The 24645-nt window shown below is 33.3% G+C and overlaps 1 protein-coding gene across 2 annotated transcripts in view; it reads left to right on the forward strand.

Annotated features, from left to right (window-relative positions):
* Positions 1-11156: 11156 nt before the first annotated feature.
* LOC119840272 (RNA pseudouridylate synthase domain-containing protein 2-like) overlaps positions 11157-24645 on the forward strand; it is a 133610-nt gene continuing 120121 nt past the window's right edge. For both annotated transcript variants that reach the window (XM_038366814.1, XM_038366806.1), the window contains exon 1: positions 11157-11412. The gene's annotated coding sequence lies outside the window, so the exon portion shown is untranslated. The remainder of the gene's footprint in view (positions 11413-24645) is intronic.

Here is a 24645-nt window from a genome sequence, read left to right on the forward strand (position 1 = left end):
CTTTTTAACGGATTTTAAAGGTGATTTATTCATCATACACGGGGAGACCGTGACCACGCTCGCTCTAAAGTGTTCGAAACGTCGGGTTAAAAATATAATGAATAAATCGTTTAAAATCCGTTAAAAAGTTTTTGATTTCTAAATGGATGGTAAATTGCTTGAACTGGTAATTAAATAAAGGCCTTCTTTACCTCACACTTCCAAGTCCATCCCTTTATTCCAAATCAATTCTTACCTTATTCCTTGACCTATAAAAGCGGGCAGCGCATCCGCAGAGGCACTACCTCTGGGCGGTGTAGATCGCTTACCATCAGACGCACCACCAGCACAGTTGCCCGCTATGATATAAAAAATCAAATTTACATTACTCCTATGCTATGATTATATTGCTGAAAAGTAAGTCTTTTAGCGTAATAATTAAAAAATTTTTCTTCCCGTTTCTTTTATTTTTATTATATAGTAAATAGTCAACGTTAAAAGAGAAATAACGCTGTTTTCTGCTTTTCTCCTTTATTTCTAATACAAACTAGTACTTATATATAATACAGTCTTCTGTGTGTAATCAGATTTTTACTTGTTATTGCAAACCAAGAATGCATCTAAGGTTTGTGTGTGCTGTGTACGTGTTATGTAAAGAGACAGTCAGTCATTAATTTGAACATTGACACGGACCCTTAGGAAACAATGAAAATGTTTCCAATGAAAGTATTAGACAAGGATGCAACATAGTTTTGCATAGTTCCGTCTCTCTTTCACCGGGGTTATAAGTTGCTTATAGTAGTGTGGTCATTTCGCTTAAGTCTTGCGCCATACTTAACGTAAGTGAAGCGACGTCCAAAGTTACCAATTAAGCACACCGTTCTAATAAAATGGATGATCTATTATAAATCGAGAATTGTAAAAAAATCAAAATGAACAAACGCATACTCGAATAGATATCTATATCTGGTTTTAAAGTTTAGTGTATTTGAATAAATTGGATGTTGTTATTTATACAGGGTGTCCCGCCAATGGTGTAATGCTCAACCTGTGTATGGATGGATATTAAATGATTTTATATTATTATATACAGTAGATTGTCTCTACTACCGTCTATAAAATTCTACAAAAATTAAACGGGCTTCGACGATTGTGTTGATTGAAAGAGCATTAAGAATTCATCTATCTGAAAAACTGCCGAAACGAATTTGATAAAACGTGCACTGATCCCTAAGATAGAAATCAAAAAACAAATCATTTTAATATGACTTTTAGTTTTATAGTAGCACATGAAAAACATACATACATACAAACGAACAAACAGACAAAAATGCATTCACCTATGAAATTTCGCACACGTGTCTATAGTCTGATATTAGTCTATATCATCTGTTCATATCCAGACACTGCAACTGTCACAGTATTTCATACGTACACATCCAAATGATAACCTCTTTTCTTGAAGTCGGCTAATAAACAAAATAGTTCCATTCCTAAATAATAATTATCAAACGAATAATTGACACTTGATGCTTTTCATGAAAAATTCATCAAAATTTTTGTTCCATCCAAACTTTTTAATTTGACAACTCGAGTACCAGCTCCCGTGTACTTCACGGTTGTAGTTATTAAATTATGTTACACTAGACGCTCGCCCCGGCACCACCCGGGCTTTTTACTATGTAATCCAGTTAAGAATAGGAACGTCAATGACCTTTATATGTTAAATGCCATTTGACAAATACATATAAAACATGAAATAAATTTACTTTGAAATTTTTTTTTACATTAATGTTGGGGCGATATAAAATAAACCGTTTTTTTTTTTTGTTGCCTGACTCTTAAAACAGTTTTGATGGCACTAGATGACGCTAACTCAATCCTTATACAGGATGTCCCGCATGTAGCGTACTATGTATGATCAATGTTAAAAATTATCTTATAGAAAATCAATTACGACGGGGATTTTAAAAGTATTATTTACGTAATCAACGGAAGAACAACTTTAAGTTCCATTGAGCATAGCACATGATATGTGGGACATCCTGTATTTTAAAATTATCAGCACTTAGTACTAATCGGTAATGCGAAATCTCGCACCAAAAAGAATGTCAAATATTGTATAAATATGCCCTTTTCCTTAGATTATTTAGCACTTAACCCCTAATATTTTATTTCAAATCCAACAAATTAAAAATAATTGTTTCATATCCTTGAGTTATGAACTAACACAAAGTTTTTTTATACATAGATTTTGAACAATATATACATTTTTTTCATTGGCTTCATAAATTTTATATGGAAGTGTTGATATCGCAGATACCATAAAGATAGTTTGCCGCTCCTTTGATATATAACGTTTATTAATTTTTATCTACACAGAAACGTTGGTATATGACATTTTCGTGGATTACGGTAATCTTTGGTGCAATAAATTACGTTATGACTGATTTCGACCGACTTCGAAAAAGGAGGTCATCAGTTTGTGACGGGATTGTTTCTGGCTGAGGTTTTCGTAGTCCACGCGTTTCTTAAAACTGTTAATCTGTTTAATCGGCTGCCGAATCATTGTGTTTTTATAGAGTTATGTTAGTGTCCCATTATGTTTTTATTTATGTCATAGCGGACAACTGAGTTGGTGGTTCGCCTGATTGTAAGCGATCACCACCACCCTGGTAAATTTGCAGAGGTGCCTCTGCAAATGTGCTGCCCGCTTTAAATAAGGAATGGACTGGAACGGGTGAGGAAAAGGAAATGGGCCTCCAGCTGCCCCCACTCACCGTACGCAACACAGTGGTGTGCCACTATTTCACGCCGGTTTTCTGAGGGGGTGTGGTACTTCCCCGGTGCGAGATGGCCCAATTCGTGCCGAAGCGTGCTCGACTCCCACAATAGAAATGTTTATGTGTATATGTGTGTTAATAGATACAGATGTCAGTATTCAAAATAATAAACACTCCCATTGTTTCAGGTACGTGTTATATAAATCTAAATAGCTGTATAAATACATCAACGTAAGTACATTAAGAAACTATCAAAATGGGAAATTTTATGTCAACACCAATATAAGAAATATCTCTGGATCTACTGAACCGATATTAAAATTTCTTTTCGTAATAAAAAGCTACGTTATCCGTGAGTGTAATATGCTTTTTCTTTTTGCTATCCCGATCAACCCGGGCGGAGCCGGGGCAAGCTAGTAAAAGAGATAAATCTTGCTTATGTGCAAATCGGATACATCAAAACTCACGTAAAACCGCACAATTTCCATTGTTTATCGCACCGCTGAATCCTTCGTAATCTCTCATTACGTGGAGATTAATTAAATTTGTAGCATCTCGCCATCCGGCACGCAACAATGATGTTTAAGTGTGTTTGTACTATTTCGAAATTACATTATAATGAAGGTAGTTTGCGCGCAGTCGCTCTGTGACAAGCCTGGATGTGCTTTCAGAATGATTTCGATGATGTTATGTCAAAGGATTGGCGTTTGATGTTCGAATTTTGAAACAACGAATTATTATAATTTGATGACCGCTTTCGGGGGGAAGTAGACTGGCTGAAAATGCATATTTTTTTTCATAATTCAGAGGCTGAGGAACTCGCGATGTTATTACAGAGCCATTGTACTGAATGAATTTAATGAAAATGTATTTTTTCTACAATACTAGCCGGTCTTCAAACGTGCGCTGCAATATAAGCTTTTCAAGATATCATAGTGTTTTCATACATAGTTACAATTTGTTATTAACGCATTTAGTAATCTTATGAACGTAGAAATTATGTCAACGCAGTTTTTAGATATTTTTGGCAGCCCCATTAAGATAAGCCTTTATTTAATGGGAGTAAAGGCCAGAGATACTAATCTTTTAATTACTCGGTCCCGACTTACGTACTCCAAACGCGTGGATGTGATAGCGCGAAACTTTTCCTTGTTTTTGTATTAACTGCATGTGTTTCAACTGACTTACATGTATAAGACTTCTCTGTATAAGAGTTTTCAATATCGTGTATTTTATTTTTACGTCGGATATACGTCATTTATTGTATGTTTTTTTTTAGTTGGAGAAACTGTTTGTTAAATTAAAAATAAAAATGTTAAAATAAAAATTAATTATTAAAAGTATTATAATATTTCAAACAAAAAATAAACAATACAGTAGGAAATTGATAGTATCAATTAAATAAGTACAAGTGCTAACGAAATATATTATTTTAGGTAAAGCAAAATAGACGATATGTTAATTGGAATAGAAATTTAGCTTAGAGAGCTAGAAAACGGTATCTTCTAAAAGTTATTCTTCCTATATTGTTTTTGTAAAAAGTGCTTACAAAACTATAATTTAAAAGCTAGGAAATTCAAATTTATATATTACTAAACGCACGCCCCGGCTCCGCCCGGATATCGAGATTCCTCTTTTATCCCAAGGGAGCATTTAATCAGGATAAAAAGTATCCTATCACCCAAGTCAGTCTGTATATCACGTTTCATCAAAATCCGTTCAGAAGTTTCAGCGTGATTGACGGACAAACATCCAAACAAACAAACTTTCACATTTATAATAAGATACTCAAGCTTATACAATTAATGAATGTCTCGGAAAATATCTTAAAAAATATATTTATGTAATATGTAATGTGTACACTACTCTAGAACAGCACAGCAGCTAGGCAGTTCACATTTACGTATCACATTGTTGGTCAAAATTAGCTAAGTGAAATGACATCTCCGTCGAATCTTCTCGTCGGCCACGCAAATAAACTGTAAAAGTTGACACCGACACAAGAGTTTTAAGTGTATATCGGAATCACAACAATGGCCCATTGGACGACTGTCACGATACGTTCCTGAGTCACCACCTAAAAGCATCGAGAGACCCGAAAAAAACATATATAAATTACCGCACCGAAGAATTTTAATTATTCCCGTCTCGGTTGATGGGGAGAAAGAATCCGGTGTCAGTGTGAGCCAAATGGTGCGTCAAATAAATAAGTGTTTAAATTGGTGGCGAAGTAATTAGCAGCGTTTTAGTCTGCTGAAATTGGTGCTCGGGCGCTGGTGGACGATAAATCTGTGTCGGCGATTCGCGTTTTACGTTTATCAACCCCTCACTTTGTTTTATAACATAGTCGTATCCTGAGTAGGTGGTTTTTAATTTGAAGTGGCTTATTTCAGTTTTTTTAGTGAACCTAATGTTACATGACGTACGGCCTTTTTCAATAAATGGGCTAATCGAAAACTGAAAAGAATTTTCCAAATCGTACCAGTAGTCCGATTTTTGAAATTTCCGTTCCTGTGATTAGCGTGTTCAACCATACAAACAAACTTTTCAGCTTTATAATATTAGTATGTATTTTCTAAAACTGATATGTGAGAGTGAGTCATTATGTGTTACAGAAATATATGTTGTTTGTTTAAGTGTGGGTAAAGGACTATGAATTATTTAAGATCATTTAATTTTATTATAATTTGAATCATATATTAACCAGTGTGAGACAAAGGCTTTCTGTGTAGGTATCCGCATTACAAACAGGATATGTGGTATTCTAGAATTATCGAAATTTGTTTAGCGGTTCTGGAATGAATTAAGTACGGGTTTTTTGATTTGACGGATTAATTATTCTAAATTGTTGAATAAATATAAATACACGAGGCTGAATCACACCCGTATATTCTATTTCTATAGACCCTGGGCGAAGTCGGGTCTAGCAGCTAGTGAAGAGAAGCTCTATATTACTCTCAGAAACAAATATTAATTAATTATTAAATCGTACAATTCACTTCCGCATTGGTTTATGGCACCTTTTACGATGGCTTTGTATATTTTCCTTCCCACAAATTGAGTTCAGTTCTTCCAGTCGAGATTTCGTTGTATTATATTGTGCTTATTATAAGTTCAGATTTTATTTAATACTATTCGATATTATGTTTGTTTAAATATGAAACATTCATCAAAATCGTTTTACCCAAAAGTTCTGAGCTAACAACAAACATAAAAAATACAATCGATCCGCGAACCTTGTCCTTTTTTGAAGTCGTTTGAAAATCAGCCCTAATTAATATCTTAATATAAAATACGGGACATGTATATCGTAAACTATACAATAAATGACAATATCATAGCAATATCTCGCACACTAACGTCACAATAGCTCGCCGTTTGTGGCGAATATAAATGATATTTAATAAATATTAAGGTACTATTCATTAACCTTGTCTGAAGCTAATGGTACGGGAGTCACGTTGTAAAGATAACAATAGATGCCCTTGACCTCTGCTGAAGTCACGTTAAATACCATCGTTTTTTTTTTGAGAGCGTTTTTATATAGCTACTTACCTGGTGGACAGACTTTGTAAAACTTCGCTTCTTATAGGTATTTTTTGCAATAGAAATGATGTTTCGGAATTATTGTATACTCGTATAAATTATATGCATTCACGCTTATAGTATACAAAAACGAGACGAGCAAACTGAATTATAGAATCATTTGTTGTCCACTAGCCTCCTGCCCGCGGCTTTGGCCGCGTCGTCAGATGAAGGAATGCCTAAAATGTAGACAGTCTCCAAGTTTTCCCCGCTTAAATACCGTTCCCTTTGGATTTCGGGGATAAAACCTGTCCTACGTACTTTCTCGGGTCTTAAATTATCTCTCATCCAAATCGATTCAGAGGGTTAGGCGTGAAGAAGAGCTAGACAAACAGACAGAGCTACTTATACTAATAGGGATATCCATTGAACACATATGGATGAAATCGAAAAGTAATGTAACTATGTTTTTGGAATTATTGATGTTGTTACTTTCCTCTCGTCCATTAAGCTATAAATAGATGAAATTCCAAGACAATTAATAAGTACTGCTAATGTTAAGCTCTCTTCAATTATGCGATTTAACAGCTCCGGGCTAAGCTTCCATTTTGCGTAACAACACTACGAGAAATATAAAAGCAAAGAAATATATGAAAATTAAAAGAACATTAAATAAATTGTATGATAAATTAATCACATTTGTAACCTTTTCATTAAGAATAATATGTTTGCGGTACACAGAAAACAGCAAAGTATTTGAGAAATTATTTATGTACAAAAAATATATATGTAATACGATTCGGCATCCAATACCATTCCTTTAGGATCTATGGACAAATCTCAGCCCCCAAAATGATATATTTGACCCAACGTTGTGATAAAGCCTCGTTTGCTTTATGGTCCCTGGCCTTGAAGTGTATTCTATCTAGACCCAACCTAGTATATTAGTGGCTGTTATGAAACGCCTGTATTTATGATACTACCGCCTTCAAGTTATTGGATTCGAGATATATAGGCGGGCTTTAGTTTTATTAGATTTTATTTTGTCATTTCTATATTACTATATCACAGCTTCGAAATTGTATTTTTTTTTTTACGGATTGGTTTAATTTTTTGAAGTTTGACCTGTGTGTGTCGGGTATATGAAAATTGCGTCATAGATATATATAATAAGCTGAGATAAATCAGGAGTTATTAATTACGAAAGTGAACCAATTGAAGTTGAAATGTTTGGAAGTATTGATGAAATGTATTATGATTAATAAAGAAATTGAAACTAATAAATCTAAATAAATGTGATTTATCATGCAGTGTTCGGAATTATGTTAAACCCGCTTTCCACCGCGACTACGCTCGCGTGATCAAAGAGATTTGACAGTTGTCATACATGTCACATTTTGAATATAGCGCCATCTATCGGACATTAGCAATTTAGAGATATTTCAAATGCCTATTGTAACGGAACTTTTCATGGAAATGAGATGTTCCGCGATAAAAAGTATATGTCACTCTTAAGCGTCCTAACTATTCCGAGACATAAAGATCATATCGTAATATTGCCTCTGCGGCGTGAAAGAAGGATATGCAAACAAACAAAAACAATTTTGCATTTAATATTAATAAAGATATGATGAGCATAATATTATGATCGATCCTTGACTTATAAATGTGCACAAAGTATATTAATTTTACTTTATTTCAAAACAGAAACAGTATTACAAAATAATACAGACCTTCGAACTAATGGTGAACTATGTCTCGAAGGCCAGTTTCCTCCCAATGTTTTATCTTTATAAAAGTTATAATATTATGTGTTTAAAGTGGGTAAAAATCGAGTCTACTGGAGTTGTGACATGCATTCGAGTACAAGTGAAGTGAATAAAAGCATATTTAAAGGGTATTACAAGTTAAGTGCTAATAAATAACGCATCATCGATAAATTTACATCACGTACTTGTTAGAGAATGATTTGTTTCGCATTAATCCTTATTAGATCATCGAATACAATGGATCTTTGTTACTATTACATCATAGGGATGCACGTTAGTTGTTTTTATACCATCTGCGTTGAATGGACCGCGACTGTAATAATATTATAGCAGTTTATATTTTCCTTGTATAAACACTAATGATAGTGCTAAGTCATCGTCAAAGTATCGAACATTGTGTTTGGCTATTTAGTATTATTATTAAAGCATTTTTTCAGTATTTAAACATTTCTGATAGAGATAGGTCGTCGTTGGTTAAAAAAATGAATAAATAAATAAAAAATTCTTTATTCGTTTCAAAAATTTTACATAATATGGTTACATGTACTTACTGCATTGAACCCGACACTAGAATCCCCTGTGTTGTGAGGCTCAATCTCTTTCATCGTTTTACATAAAAAAACCTATATTATTTTCGTTTCTTATTTGATCCAAACGAATGAGCGGTAGTGAATTATTACAACTTAGAAGTGGTTAGTTCGTTATCCGACAGAGTTTAAAGACTTGTCAATGTTTGGCTGGAGGATCGGACATGGAATTCAGCTGCCTTTCTTTATCAAATGAACTCGCTTATTGCCATAAATATAGTTAACTTTATGATAACTATTTTGGTCAAGAAAGTCTAAAGCTGTGTTACGAAGGTACATCACCATCAGCCCCATACATGTTCCAATTGCAGGAACACGGACCACCTATAAGAACTCGGGCCATAATCCACCACACTGACCAAGTGCGGGTTGACAGATGTGACATTGGTTGATCGGAGTGAAACGTGATGGAAGAGTTTATTTCGCATTTATTACGCTATTATTATTTATTAGACAGTTACATTAATTGAAATCTTTGTCCAGTGGTATTAAAAACATTAGGTTCGTTAAGTTGAAAGAACAAATAAAACACTCGGAAAACAATATAAATGTAACTAGAAACAAATCTCTAAGGAAGCATTCGCGTAGGGTGTGTATTCATACGTTTTAAATCGTTTTATTGTTATGTCGTTGTTCTGTTGCTATGGTTACCAGCTAAGGTATAACATTGGTATTTACGGGTTTTGTAGCAGTCTCCATGACCACGTGATGGACATGCAGTGGGTATAAATCGACTTTAAAAAGGGAGTAGATCGCTCAATTGGAGAAGCGTAAGGTATGCAAATGTTTATGGGCGGTGGTAGCGCTTACCATCAGATGAGCCATTACCGAAATTACATAAAAAAGGTGATGATGACATAAAATAGATTTTTTCATTTTTATTTTTAATATATAGTTTACTTATAGTGTATTTAGTAAGTGGCCAGTACAACACATATGTTAAGAAGTAGTTTCGTTGTTTTATAGACGGTAAGCAAGAATTTTCCATTCCAAGTACTAGAGGCAAAATTAATTACGTACGTTATAGCAATGTAAATTCTCAAATGATGATAGCAATATTTATATATCCGCTTAGTTAATTGTGGTGACGTCACTTCGTGGTTATAAGCTATATATTTAGTGATATATGTATAGACAAAAACACGTTTGTATCTATCTAAGTAATGGAGAAGTTTATTATTATTAAATTTGTGACATACGCAGTTACTGTAATAATACTAAGTGTATTATTCATAGGTTTAATTTATGTGTATTTTGTATGAGTTGTTTGTTGCCTGAAATAATAATATTTCATATTGTGTAATATTGAAGTATCAATTTAACACGTGAGCAGTGTAATAAAACTCGAAATTAATGTTGGTGCTTATTATCAAATTGTTGTTATCAATGATATATCACTCGATCATTTTGATGTTTATGTGCCTATTATAATTACTAGCTGCGCCCCGCGGTTTCCCCCGCGTAAGTCCGTATCCCGTAGGAATATCGGGATAAAAATCGGGTTGCCCATATGTTATTCCAGTTGTCCAGCTATATGCGTACTAAATATCATTGCAATCGGTTTAGCAGTTTTTGCGTGAAAGAGCAACAAACACACATACACATCCTTACAAACTTTCGCATTTATAATATTAGTAGGAAGTAGGATTAGTAGGATAGGATAATGAGCAAAAGTCTGATTATAAAATGAATATAAAAGTTTAAAAATGAAACGCACTTCATAAATGCTTTTTTTTAACATGTGTAGGTAAAATGCGTAATAGGGGAAATAAGAAAAATCATATTTTTAAGAGATATTTCTATGATGTCCATGCGTGTCAATTTAAGTGGATGTATTTATTACATTAGGGATCATACGACATACACGGGTAATATAGATGAACGCTTTTTGAAATTACAATCGTAGATATGTATCTGTCATTATAGTCAATCACTACTAATAAAAATAACATTATATGGTAGAAACTCATTTTGGAGCTAACAGCTGAACCTTAATCTTCGTGAGATGCATTAAAATATGACGCGTACCTTCTGCGTATCAAGGATCTACCCCATGAGTGCAGAGTTCTTGTATGTAAAAGGCCTCATATTTTCAGTCGCCGTAACCGTCTATTGTAATAAATAAATAAAGAAATACAATCTTTTTTTGCCAAAAGTAACGTAATAAGTAAACGCAATAATACTTTAAAATTGACGTAATAATTGAAGCCGCTGAAGATAAAATAATAAAAATCGAACCGTAATAACAGACACGTCGAAATTCGAAACAGCAAACAAAAGGCATCAACCGAACCTATTGTCCAACGCTCCATAATGCAAATACGTACGTACCTTTTCATTTTGAAGCTTTGTAATAACGCGCCCCTTTACTGAAACTGGCTTTACCCTACAGGCGCGGGGGGAAAAGCACGTGCGATGCTGCCGTCTCGCTCGCTCGCGTATCATATTATGTAACGCGTTCTCTTTCCAACGCAGCCGATCAGCGCACGCATTGCAGGTGAATCGGTGCCTTAGTTGATTTCTGGCAGCCACGTGGGTGGGACGTCTTCGCTCCTCGATCGTTTCCCGCGAAAATTTACGCGCCCGCAATATATTTGGTGCCGCTGTAACAACTGAAGGGACGATACGTTTTGCTTGTATATTTGATGTTATGTTAATGTGCGACGATCTGTCAGTGTGTATTATTTGATCGTGAGAGCTAACAGTGATATTTAATTGAACTTGTATTTTTGTGCAAGGATTTATCTCGTGATCGCATCACAATATCAAGTGAGTGGTTATTTTCATTTCATAATAATATGTTTTAATATGAATGTTATAAATCGGCGATTTTAATATCGGAATGGTAAAGAAATAAACTAGCTACGGAATGTTTGAAAGAGAATTCATCAAGCTGAAAACTGAAGCGGAAAAATTTTAAATGTTTCATTTAAATATTTCCCGCTTCGCATCCGACCAAGTTGTTGATTAACCTGTTGATACGAAACTAAATTATTTGCTATTTTTATTTACTACCGCGAATGCTGAAAATCTCCAGTTAGCCTGGAGTTCTTTGTATTTTTATCGAGTCATAAATTTATGTTATACAATTTAAACGTATGAAATAAACCATACTGTACAAATTCGTTTTATGTTCGAATGTATGTAGGTGATAAGAATTAATATATGCAATATATGCATATAAAAATAAAACGTAAAAAAGGAATAAAAATAATAAAGACATATGACAAACCTTAGATGGTATATGAAAAAGTAAAAACTAAAAAGTTCTTACAAATACACTGAAAACTAATTGAATATTTATTTTGCAATAAATAACTAAACCGCTTTCATATTATCATAAATAGACTAAATGTAAATAGGGCCACATGGCAGCATCAACCTTCAAATAAATAAAGAATCATAAAAATCTACCATCTAGTTAAAAGTTACGAGGTAACAAACAAAATAAAAACAGTCGAATTGATAATCTCCTCTTCGAAGTCGGTTGAAAAACTGCGCAAGTATGAAACGAAAAAACCAAAAATATGTAGAAGAACCATAATATTCTTTAAATAATAACAATATTAATATTTATACATCAGATCAACAAAACCTTAATTGCGTATAAAAATAGGCATAGAAGCAGTTTTAAAACTGTATAACTTGATAAATTTTTAATTAGTTTTTGAAGCATTCGAATGCTGTACAAAACTAAAAATAAATTCTATTACATTATTTATGTTTTAATTCAACGAATTGAGCAATTATAAATGAAATGGAAAACGCTTAATTTAAAAAGTATTTTCACTTCTTACACAAATTTGTGTTACAATATCAAGTTCAATTTTAATACTATCAGAATAAATAACGTTACATCATGAAGGTACCATCGGTTACAATTATACCTGTATTATATTAATTAAAACTGCCGGATGTTAAAAGCCAAAGGTGTTGTATTTCCCTCATAAGATATATATAATATATATATATATATATATATATATATATATATATATATATATATATATATATATATATATATATATATATATATATATATATATATATATATATATATTTTATAGATTATGAAAAAGTCATATTTTTATGTCATTAGCTTATCTCATTTATACTAGTTTTCCGCGAAGTCAAAGGAATATCTCATGGGAATGAAGCGATTCACTCTCTAGGCTCCTAGCTATCTTCAGACACAAGTCATATAACCAAAACGTTCCGTTTCGATTTAAAAGAAAGGCAAACAAACATATTTTCGTCCTCATACTATCAGTATGGATACGCGTGTCGTATTTTATTATATTATCTCAAACTTGCTACTCAAATGCTTTGCCACAGCTCCTCGTATCGGAACACAGAAGGCTAATTTATGCTCTCATAAAAATTCCGTTTTAATCTATATTCAGGCAAATAAATTTCCGCCGCGACCTTGTGTTTTGCGAAATGCATTACATCGACGAAATAATTTTTTTATATGATAACTCGTTCTGTAATATTTGTATCGTACTTGCATTAGGTAATAACAAGTATTAAGGAAATCATCCATGACTGTATTGCAACCTGGTGTTTTAGGGTTCCGTACACTGTGTGTAAAACTGGACCCTGAGACTTTGCTGCCTGTCTGTCCATCCGTCTGCCAACAAACTGTATCTCAATAACGATTAAGTATTTCTTAATTACAAATAAATCGAGATTTAGCTTCGGTTGGCGCAGTGATGAATTAGATGGTTGATCAATTTATCTTGCATTTGTTTAGCTCATGTGTACGAAACCCCCAGCGCCGTAAGTCCGACTCGCACTTAACCGATATTATTTACCCCACATTCTATCCAGCCGTAGTTATAACTCGCTTTAACAAGCGGGTTTTTTTTACATTTCAACTATGGTTTTATTTTTTAGTTACGATCGGTTTTTTGCACTTTTCTTGTGTACTTAGTGTTAGACTTTATTGTACGAGACTATTAACAACCTGCATTCGCGTTAGCAACAGATATGGAGTTAATGAAAAATGCGGACCTCGCAGTAATTCCGGATTTATGCGTTATGTATGAAACTGGAAATCGAAGTGCAATTAAATTGCAGACGCTTCCATACATTTAGAATTAATGTGTAAACATAAATTTCTCGTAATCTTCTTTAATTTCCAGCTTAATGAACTGCACCGGTGATATTTATATGCGGATGGTTTATTTGATTGTAGCAAGAACGAATGAATGTTATTCCATATTAACACGCTTGTATTAGCTTTACCTATGTGCATGATCGTAACAGACTTTTTAAGCCTCTTGAACCACTTTAAAGGGACAGATTTTTTTCAAACTTTGTACTATATACTTATAAAGGATCGGTGTATTCTCATAATTGAATGAGTTTATCTTATTATCCTGATTAGGATCGCTAGGATTAAATAAATTTCCTAACGTACGCTCCGTATAAGAGTGGAGACGCTTTAGTTGATTCTATAATAAAATCGGGCACACAAAGAGTTTATTAAAACCTCATTTCATCTATTACAAGTCTTCTCCAATAGATTTTCGTTCAGTCACGACACAGTCGCAATACGTTTTTCCAAAGACAGATTATATAACTGTTCAAGATGCTAAATATAGATGTATCACTGGATGTCTTGAAATAAACGGATGCCACGCGTCAAGTCGATTGTCTTATTGTCCAGAAGATGCTATTTCTACACACAGACGCACCAAAATGTCATTATATACGTGTTAAAAGGGATAGAACACATGTCGCTGGGTGCGATTCGTTTTTGTCATATTTGTAACGAAATAATTGCTGTATGATGTATTTGTGTTCTACATGAGTGTGTTACATGGAGCGTGGAGTGAATACTTTTAAGTACTGTTTCTTTAAAATATGTATTGGGAATTGAATGATTACCATATTACATATTGGCTTGTCTTGAAGGTAATTCGATTTAAAAGTAGGACAAGGGTATGAAAAATTTGCGTGTTTTTTTTTATTCGAAACGTTAAGAATATATTTTAAAATTGTCTTGTAATAATTATTTCTAACAAACTGCTAATTCGCCATCAAATTGTCAGAACTTAACCAAATGGGACAATAAAGAAAGCACTAGTGCGTTCTTTCAAATAAAATAGGAATCATAAAGATCCGTTCACCCAGTAAAAAGTTACTTATGAGCTAACAATCACAAAAAATACAGAATACAAATCCTCCTTTTGAAAACGGTTGGAAATAACATGTGAAATAATCTTGTTTTGTAGGATATATTAGTTTCTTGCTGATGTTAAATCGTAAAAAATCTAGAAAATTGTAAGAAATGGAGTATATTATTTTCTCTATAGGCGATTTAGTGCCATATGCCATAGATGATATATCTTCATAAACCAGTCATTATTTCTTCAATGTTCGTTAAAAAAGCGTAAATATATCACACCATATAAACAATCACGTGTTTCTATTTCGCATAATCTACGACGCTTATGATTTTCAAGAAATTGGCGTACGTCGAACCCGCTGTATTTTTAAAGACATTCCACTTATCTTTTGTTCTATGTGCAGTGCCAACTTTTTGATTTTCATAATCTCTCGCTTAGTGAGATTTACGTGGTACAGCTGTTTGGTACCATTGATGGGAAGACAGGTTTAGGCTGCTTGATTGGAGACTGGATGTGGTAATTGTTATCTGCTTTTTTTGGATCACTACCACTATTAGGATATATTTTTTGGATTACTACTCCCACTATTTCACGCCGGTCTTCTGTGGGGTGTGGTACTACCCGTGCGAGCTGGCCCAATACGTGACGAAGCGTGCTTGACTCCCACATATATGCTTTCGTGTATACTGGGAATAATAAGAATATAAAGTATTGATTGCTTGTAATGTTATGACAGAGCTATCTGTGAAAATCTTGTCAATTGGGCGAGATGTTTCGGAGATTAGTCAAAAAGATGGACCGATAGGAAAATGTAACGATTATTGTCCTGTTAAAAGCTTTTATATTTTATAGATACTTAGATTTATGATAAAACTGACACTTATATGGATAAAATGTCCTTGGATCATCACATTATTTTTCTCGATTGTCACGCGTTTTAATTGGGCCGAGAAGAATATTTATATGTGTTATTTTCATGTACTTTTATTTGTTTATAACGTTTGCAATCAATGGTTTTTATAAGATAACCGAGCACATAATAAATGATTTGTTTACTCCGGTATAAGATAAGCATAGGTATACAATAATTTCTTCTAGTCAAAACCTATCCGGTAGTTTGTAAAAATTCTGGCGATTGTTTTCAATATAAATTAGCTATAAAATTATCTGGAAAGCATCATGCTTGATATCTATGCTTCTCTACTAATTTTATAAAGAAGTGAAGTGTGTGAATTTGTGAGTTAATGGCGTTGTTATCTCTGGATCCATTGAACCGATTTTAAATATTATTTTTTCATTAAACTAGCCACGTTATCTGTCTGTCATAGGCTATATTATAATTTGTATTTATTCGGGCGGAGTCGGGACGAGAAGATTTTTTGTGTTCATTGTATTTGTATCTGTTCAAGTGTTTGTAAAGTTCGTAAATTAATTCCGTTTGCGAATTCTTAGATGTTATGATTATACATTTATTGCAGTATTACTTTAACTATTTCTTACCTTGGATTTTTTGTTTTATTCCTGAGGCAGCGAAGCGAAATAATCATAAAATATGATTTCATTCGTACTTTTAGCATCACGGTAGGTAAAACTTGGATTATTCAAAAGTATATAGGTATATTAAATTATATTTAACATGAAAAGTGTGTGATGAATTCTTAATATTTTATTTTCCCATTCAGTTCCAACATTCATACTTATAAACATTATACGTAATAGTGTAATAAACTTGGGTTGCGTTTTCCTTATATTATCGATTTACTGTATCCATTATGTTTGAGTTATTAAATGGCATTCAGTGTATAACAAGACATATACGCAATAATACGATACTGAAAATTATACATATAATTATTACGCAGCAATGGGCAAAAACAATAACATATGCAAGAAGTTTAATTTAAATTATAACCTTAAATACTTTTATGATTAAGAACCTTAATCCATAGAGGTTTGTTGAAGTGTATTTTACGTCAGAATAAATAATTTTTAAAATAAATCGTGTCTTAAATCTATATTATCGTTTAGTAATTATTATTAAACTCGTTTTTAATCCGTTAAAATGTATACTAAAACCCTCATAAGCTAACATTCCGTCTTCCAATCAAAACCGACGTAGTTTCAGACGAAATAGTTCGGAAAAAATTAATTCAATGGAACAATGCAACCTAAATATGAAGTGCTTATACGTTGATAGATGAGACGTGGCCTCGCTGGGAGGATACGGGTAATCTGGCCGCCATTATGTGCAAATTGAACGCAATTACAATGTTTTATACGCTTGCGGATTGTTCTCAGATGTATTCCGAGATTCTGGACCGCGTTTCAGTGGATGTTTGCAATTGAATGTGATGATGCGTTTTGTGTTTAGAAATTAAAGAATTTTTAACGGATTTTAAAAGCGATTTATTCATAATATTATAAACGTTTCGAACACTTAACAGCGAGCGTGGTCACGGGGAGACTTGTGTTTATTGTTGCGGGGGTGATTAGTTGCGGTTGAGGAAGAGAGAAAGAAAAGGCGTTTGTTTTAGGCATTGGGTGGTGTAGATAGGGAAAAGTGGCGTGCTCTGGGGGATGCGTAAGTCCAGTAGTTGAGGGGGATAGGCTGAAGCGAGTGAGTGAGTGAGTGAGATGAATGAGGAAAGAAAGAACGACAATGTGATTATTTTAATGATATTCTATACAGTAAGTTTATTAATAAGATAAACATAAAGAAGAAATATATTAATGATAATTTTAGCATAGACATGGGGTCTGTACAGCATGAAAACATAAAAGAGTGATTATCTGGGTGTTATCGCTGTGATTTAATGTGATGTAAATACATCACGGCACCGGTTTCCAGTGGGCTCTCTTCATCAGTTAAGAATCAGTCATCAGTAGGTTTGATAGTCGTGCTTGAGGTGATAGTAGCGTGTTTTTGTCTAGATGTACTGATAATGATATAAATATGAAGAGCGTGTTTGTTTGTTTAAACGCCCTTACAAAATGCTGGACCGATTTTGAAATATTTCTATTGTTGGATATGGACAAACCTGAATACTATGGTCTATAGACGAAGCCGGGACTGGCTATTAAAGGATGTGAATAATATTAATATATTTGTATTTATTTAATTTATTCTTATTGCTTATAAAAACTTTTCATAGCATATGTAGGTACAAATAATGGTATACTAATATATTATGTATTTAGATAAATGTGCAAGAAAATATAGTAAATATTAATTTAAGCGAATGGATAGTATTTTCTTGTGTTTGATATTGCGCGAGTATTATACATTTAGGAATTAAAGACTTTTTAGCAGATTTTAAACACGATTTATTCATTATATTATTAACTCGACATTTCGAACCCTTTACAGCGAGCGTGGTCACGGGGAGAACATCGGGTTAGTATATAATGAATAAATCGCGTTTAAAATCCGTTAAAAAGTCTTTAATTCCCGAATGGATAATATTTTAATGATTTGTGCTGCTCAAGACGACGACATGACATGGCAAATTAACCCTTACCTCATTAGATTGTAGACGCATAATGAAATGTATTTCGAATAAGGATCTAATTTATATTTTATACTTACATCTGAAAGGATAAGTCGTATTCACGCAAATAACTATCAGGACATTTCTTTGATAATACCGTAAAAACATATCTTGCGCGTTCAACTAAAAGATTCCAGTGTCGCAGTTTCTTAGAATGTTTTTTTCTACACCTCAATAAATACTTGAAGAGGAAATTCCGAGCCTAGGCAGGATTCGCGTGCCTACCGCCTATGTGTATGTACACACTAGAGAGTAGAGAACACATACTATTCGACAGTTACTGATAAATAATTAATATCTATTGATTTGTTTGCTATATAAATTAAAATTTCAGTTCCATTATCAATTACAAACTTGTTTTTGTAGAAAAGAATTGTACAAAATACGTAATACGCTGAATAAATATCGCTGTATTTTTATAAAACTGTTGCATATCTTATAGAATATAATTATTGTTTCGCTTTATTTAACATGAACTTTACTGCGTATTATCAAGTACAATATTAAACAAGTTTTATTGAAATTTATGTTTATTCAACAGCGGAACAAGATAAAAAAGCAATAGCAGTTGCTACAGGGAACTTGTATGTCTGTTTGGACCCCAGAAGTGTGTTGCCAAGTGAAACTCGTTGCAACGAATAATAGTGTTGCGTATTTTAATGGACAAACAAACAAAGCGCAGAGCCCTTGCGCGTTCTTAAACAACCAATTATTCTTTAGTAACACTCTTGTTCGACTCATAGACAAGACATTTTTACTATAACGCGGATAATTGGGCATCGGCTTATATCACAAGCATAATCACAGCGCAAGCGACAGTCGTTAGTGTGACCTTAGCATTAAGGTATAGTTTTATAATGAATTAGCAATGAATTCTCATTATTTGCCTGTCGGCAAGCTTCCGTTTTCCATTACTTAAAGAGCATACGGGTTGTATCTCCATGATTAGTTTTTCTATTATTAATTGTAAACGCTAAATATAGTCGCGTAATAAACGTTGAATTCGTAATCGCGTGCGCTGCGTGTCTGTTTGTTTATCGAGCAGCCGTCGCATCTGTATAGTGATATAATTTTAGATAATGTACAGTTTAATGCGCTTTCGGATTGATTTATTTTGGCAAATACGGTAGTTAACTTTGAATTCGCGGTCTCACTAATCTATTGAGAAAATAAAGTAAAGAAATTGATATTTTATTTTATTTATTTAATTAAGTACCGATAGAACTTTTTCAATATAAATTGAACAATTTAATTATTAAGAGGCAATGTAATATACATCAGGGCTACTTTTGAAAAAATGGTGATCGTTTTAAATTTTAGAGAATGTTATAATTTTATTTGAAAAATACATTAATTCATTATGTTTCTATAGCATGAGATATCTCAATACGATCAATCTTTCATCAATTGAGAAACAAACCATAATATATTCGAACGTAGAAATGAAAAATAGCCATTAATTTATAATAATATATTAATTACGATAGTTATATGGCACTTGACATGAAGCGAATGGCTACTAAATAATTCATTTCATTTCACAGTGCATACTTATGTACTAAACTGCAATAATTAAGGAGTTAAATTATTATCGCGATGAAAGCTTTTATGGCGCTACAAATCAGTTGGATGCAAGAAAATTTAATAACTGCATTGCACATTTTCCAATTATAATTTCAGGAATTCAATTTATTGCCCATTGAAGTAGTATAATGTTAATTTTATATTATTAATTGAAAGGTGTATATAATATTTTTCAATAAGTGATCAATATAAAGATACAAGAGCATTTAAATAATATTATAATCCATGTAGTTTAATGTATTTTAGTCGTACTGGAAAATGTTATATACTTTCCTACCTATTTCATATAGTAGTTTTTTTTTGTAATTATCTCTCATGAACATTAGATAGACACGAAAAGAAAATATATGATACGAAACGAACTTTTCAATGTTAATAAATAGTAGTTTTGTATAATTTATACAGTATTCGTTATGAGTTGAGATTGCGCGTAATTGCTACAATAAATTGACGACACGACTGTAAGCGAGTGTAACCGCACGCAAACATAGTGTATTTTATTTGATTATAAATACATCATTTTGTTTTTTAGCTTGAAAATTACAGGTTATTAGAAGAAATACAGCAATAATGTGATTGTATTTATTATTTAACCCTGAACTACAGAAAGAGGAGTAGGTTTTTGAAATTTATTTATTATATTTGTTTATTTATTATTATGTATCGCAAGTATACTATCACAGTCATGTCCCATGTGCCCGTGATATAAGAATGTCATTAAAACCAGGAGGGCTATCGAGACGTCTTGAAACAGTACTACAATTTTAAGGGAAAGGGGAAAGGATTGGTGACTGAAAAAAGGATTGGGCTGGGAAGGGTGAGGAAAATGAAACGGGCCTCCGGCTCGCCCACTCACCGTACGAAATACAGCAGCTGTTATTTCACGCCGGTCTTCTGTGGCTGTGTGGCTCTTCCCCGGTACGAGCTGACCCAATTCGTGCCGAAGCGTGCTCGACGTTAAACGACGTTAGACGTCCCCCATTAAAACGTTTGTTTCTATCATGATGTAAATAAATATTTTTTGTATCGCCATTTTCAGCGTAAATATCCTAGTGTAAACGCTATCAAAAGCCCTAAACAAACCCTCTCGCAATCTCCAAGTTGAGCAGCAATTTACATATGACACCCTAAAATATATATAATAAGACACAATGAGATGTAATTGCCTTCAGGATTCGGTGTTGCTACGTCGCGAGATTTGTTGATTGTATACGAGCAATTGTGAGTTTCAATTTCATGTATTTACCTCATTTGCGCCATGAATACGTTCGTTATGTCTACACTTATCGCTATATCTTCTAGAAATTAAAGATTTATTTACGGATTTTAAACGAGATTTATTCATTACTGGCTTTTGCCCGCGTTAGATCGGAGTAGTTTGTCGTGGGCGAAGCATGAATTAAATTAAGAAGTTATAGAGGGTTCTACATAAACTACAATTAGTGGTTTCTGGCTGTGAGAAAGGACATACGAGATGTAATACTTTGCGATTTAAATCGCGTTTTTAATCAGTTAAAAATTTATTGATCGAATGCGTAAGATGTTTTTTTTTTATTTTTGGGTGTATACATACCCAACAGGTAAAACTGAATTCACCTTCTAAGACATCACTGTCCGTCTGTTGTTCGCCCGTGCACCCGTCTGTCTGTCTGTTTGTCTGTCACCAGACTCATAGTGAAAGAGTTAAAATTTTCAGAGATGATGTATTTATTTTGGCGCTATAACAAGGATTTATAAAAAATAAAATCGAGGTTAGAGCAACGGTGGGCGCGGCCATAAATTGGATGGGTGATCAATTTTGTTTATAGGTACTGTACCTTCGCACTTAGCCAATTTTATTATTATTTAGGCAACTTACGATATAACAAATTCATGAATAAAATATCATACATCCAAGCGATAAATAATTAAAGCAAGTAATAACAATATTATTCCCGTTTTAAAGTAATACTACAAATGCTAATTGAAATAGTCGACAGATTTATTGTTTTCAACATTACTCCCCTAACATTCCTTTGACAGTTATTGCTTCAAGTTCATGAAATGCTGTAAATCATTGGTAGGTACAGCAATTTGTTAACTTTGAAGGCCTATTTGTATTCTGGACCTATAATGGGTGGATATTTCATGATGGTATACTTGGTATAGTTGGACTGCGAGGAGTTTAATATCTTGGACTTCATTCAGTTGGACGTTCGAGACCCGACGAGCGTGTGAGAAGACATTTATTTTTCAATTCTGTACCTTATTCATATCACCACTGCTGGAACGGTGGAAACGGTGGAAAACATCATTAGGATATCGGCATGTCCAAGAATTCAAATTTAAACGACATGTGATATCTGCTAACCCGCACTTGGCCATTATGGTGGATTATGGCCTGAACTTTCGTTGAATTAGACGCGAAAATTTTTCATTTAGATAAAAAAAAAAATACGGATTTACAATGCGTTTTAAAACAGAAAGCAAGTCTTCTAATCTAAATTAGTTTCGCTGTTCGTAAATAATTGAGAAATATATTAGTGACTTCGTGACACAAATTCATACTTCACGGTAAATGGCGAAGTGTTTTTGTATAAACTTATATACGTACATTGACTTGCAAAATGTATTTCCATTATTATGAAGTTGATTCCCTCGCGTCTTGACTTGGAAAGTGAAATCGCTCAAGGTGAACTTAACAACTTTACAACTTTACAAGTCGAAGTTCGATGTTGTGTTAAAAACGATTTATCACATTTCATACTCCACGGAGATTCGGGGATGGAATATTTGACTATAGAGTTTATGTATCCCTCAATCGATTGAGTTTGAATAAACAGTGAAGTATGGGGAGGTATGCCGACTGGATCTACGTATGTGATTTCTGGGAGGATTCTAATGAAGGCTTTTCGTCGCTTTCACAGTCTTAAAAAGGGTCGAAAATCTATGAAAAATCGACTTTATACGAGTGCATTAAAAGAGCATAGATTTCAAAATAGACAGAGCATTTTTCATATTTCAGTTTTATGTAAATAGTATGGTTATTAGTATGGTTTTTATTTAATTAAGCTTAATTAATTTCACCTGTATGTTAATATGTAAGTGACTCATTTAGACTCAATTTTGACCCACTTTAAACGGACAGATTGAATTAAAAATTTGTACGCTTATCAAAGATCGATGACCATTTAATAATTTCATGATTTATTTTACTATCCTTATTCCATTCATCAAGGCTAAATAAATTCCTTACGTATACTCTTCTGTAAGACAATTTAGTAGATACTGCCATTAAAGCGTGTCTTTATTGAATTTTTTGAACTATATTTTATTGAATTGAGTTACAAACGAATGTGAAAAAAAAACATTTATTCATTCAATTAGACTTCTTATAGAAGCACTTTTGAATTGTCATAATATTACACAGTTATAACATTAACCACTGGTTAATATTTTTAACTTAATTTACACCATAATTGTTAACTTCATTGGAACCAATGAAATTAATAAAACAATTATTAAATTAAATACAAAAATGCACGATTACGCACTTATCGTGCGATTCACAGGCACAGATTATAAATGCAGCAAAATAAGTACAACGGCACAAATAAAAGACGAATTTGCATTCATTATCACGACTAAATTAATAATATGCAGCACGTTGTCCGGTAGTTAATATTCATGCTAATTTAATTCCTAGATGATAAATTGTTATTTATGTAGTTAGGTAATATGACCCAAAACTTGTCCTTATATTTAACATACACCAAGCGACATGCTTGATGGATGTTAAATATTAACAAGGAATTCTCAGTCTTAAACCATGCAGGGTAAGGAGGTGTTTCGCAGACGTAAGGGTTGATTTCAGTGATGGACGTTTCACCCATATGGTTGGGTGTAATGGTGATCCGTGAAGTAATGAATTTAACATTGCGAAACAGAAAACGTTTGGGTTGTGGTCGGTTTGTTAGTATTGTATTTTATTGTTTCTTCAAACATTTTGTAAACATTTCCGAAGCGATATACAACTAGGAAAAACATCGCTAATACTTGCTAGGGTCTCTTCGAAGTTCTTCCTTGTTCTTAAAATTGATGTCTAGATTTCACAATAACTTATTTAACTACTTGGTCTTTCCAGTTATATTTTCTGTGTAATTAATACAAATAATAAAAAATAAGACAGAGCTTTATTATCGAAACGTTTGAATTTTATACACTTTAACTTTACTTTTTTTATTAGCCTGTAGTACATATGTAGCATATTTCACTTAGTGAAAATGCAGCAAAATTGAACTCGGTCCACTAGTTTTTGTGTGAAAACATTACAAACACATAAATACAAAACATAAATGTTTCATCTTTATAACATTAGTAAAGAATCAATCATCTATCATATGATATATTGAGTGAAGCGAAATATCTTCCAAATCGAATCAATAACGTTTGTTTTGCGGCCCGTCTATCCGTTAAGACAGGAAGGTTCCAGAAATAGCTGCAGATGCAGACGTGGCGCTCCGACGAGCGTTGCGCTTGCGTTGGGCTTCTAACATCAGAGTGGGACAGATTAGATACCTATAATATTAACGTACTACCGTCCGCGTCTTCGTCCGCGTGGAATAAAGAATGTTACATTGGGCTAACGCTAACTCGCAGCGCACGCAGCGGAAGCACTCAATAGGACGAAACATCCCCCGATTTTGAAATATCCTTCTATGGTGCACCGCTCTTCCGTCTTAACGTAATGATAACGC

The sequence above is a fragment of the Zerene cesonia genome, chromosome 1, assembly GCF_012273895.1.
Source record: "Zerene cesonia ecotype Mississippi chromosome 1, Zerene_cesonia_1.1, whole genome shotgun sequence".
Classification (NCBI taxonomy): domain Eukaryota; kingdom Metazoa; phylum Arthropoda; class Insecta; order Lepidoptera; family Pieridae; genus Zerene; species Zerene cesonia.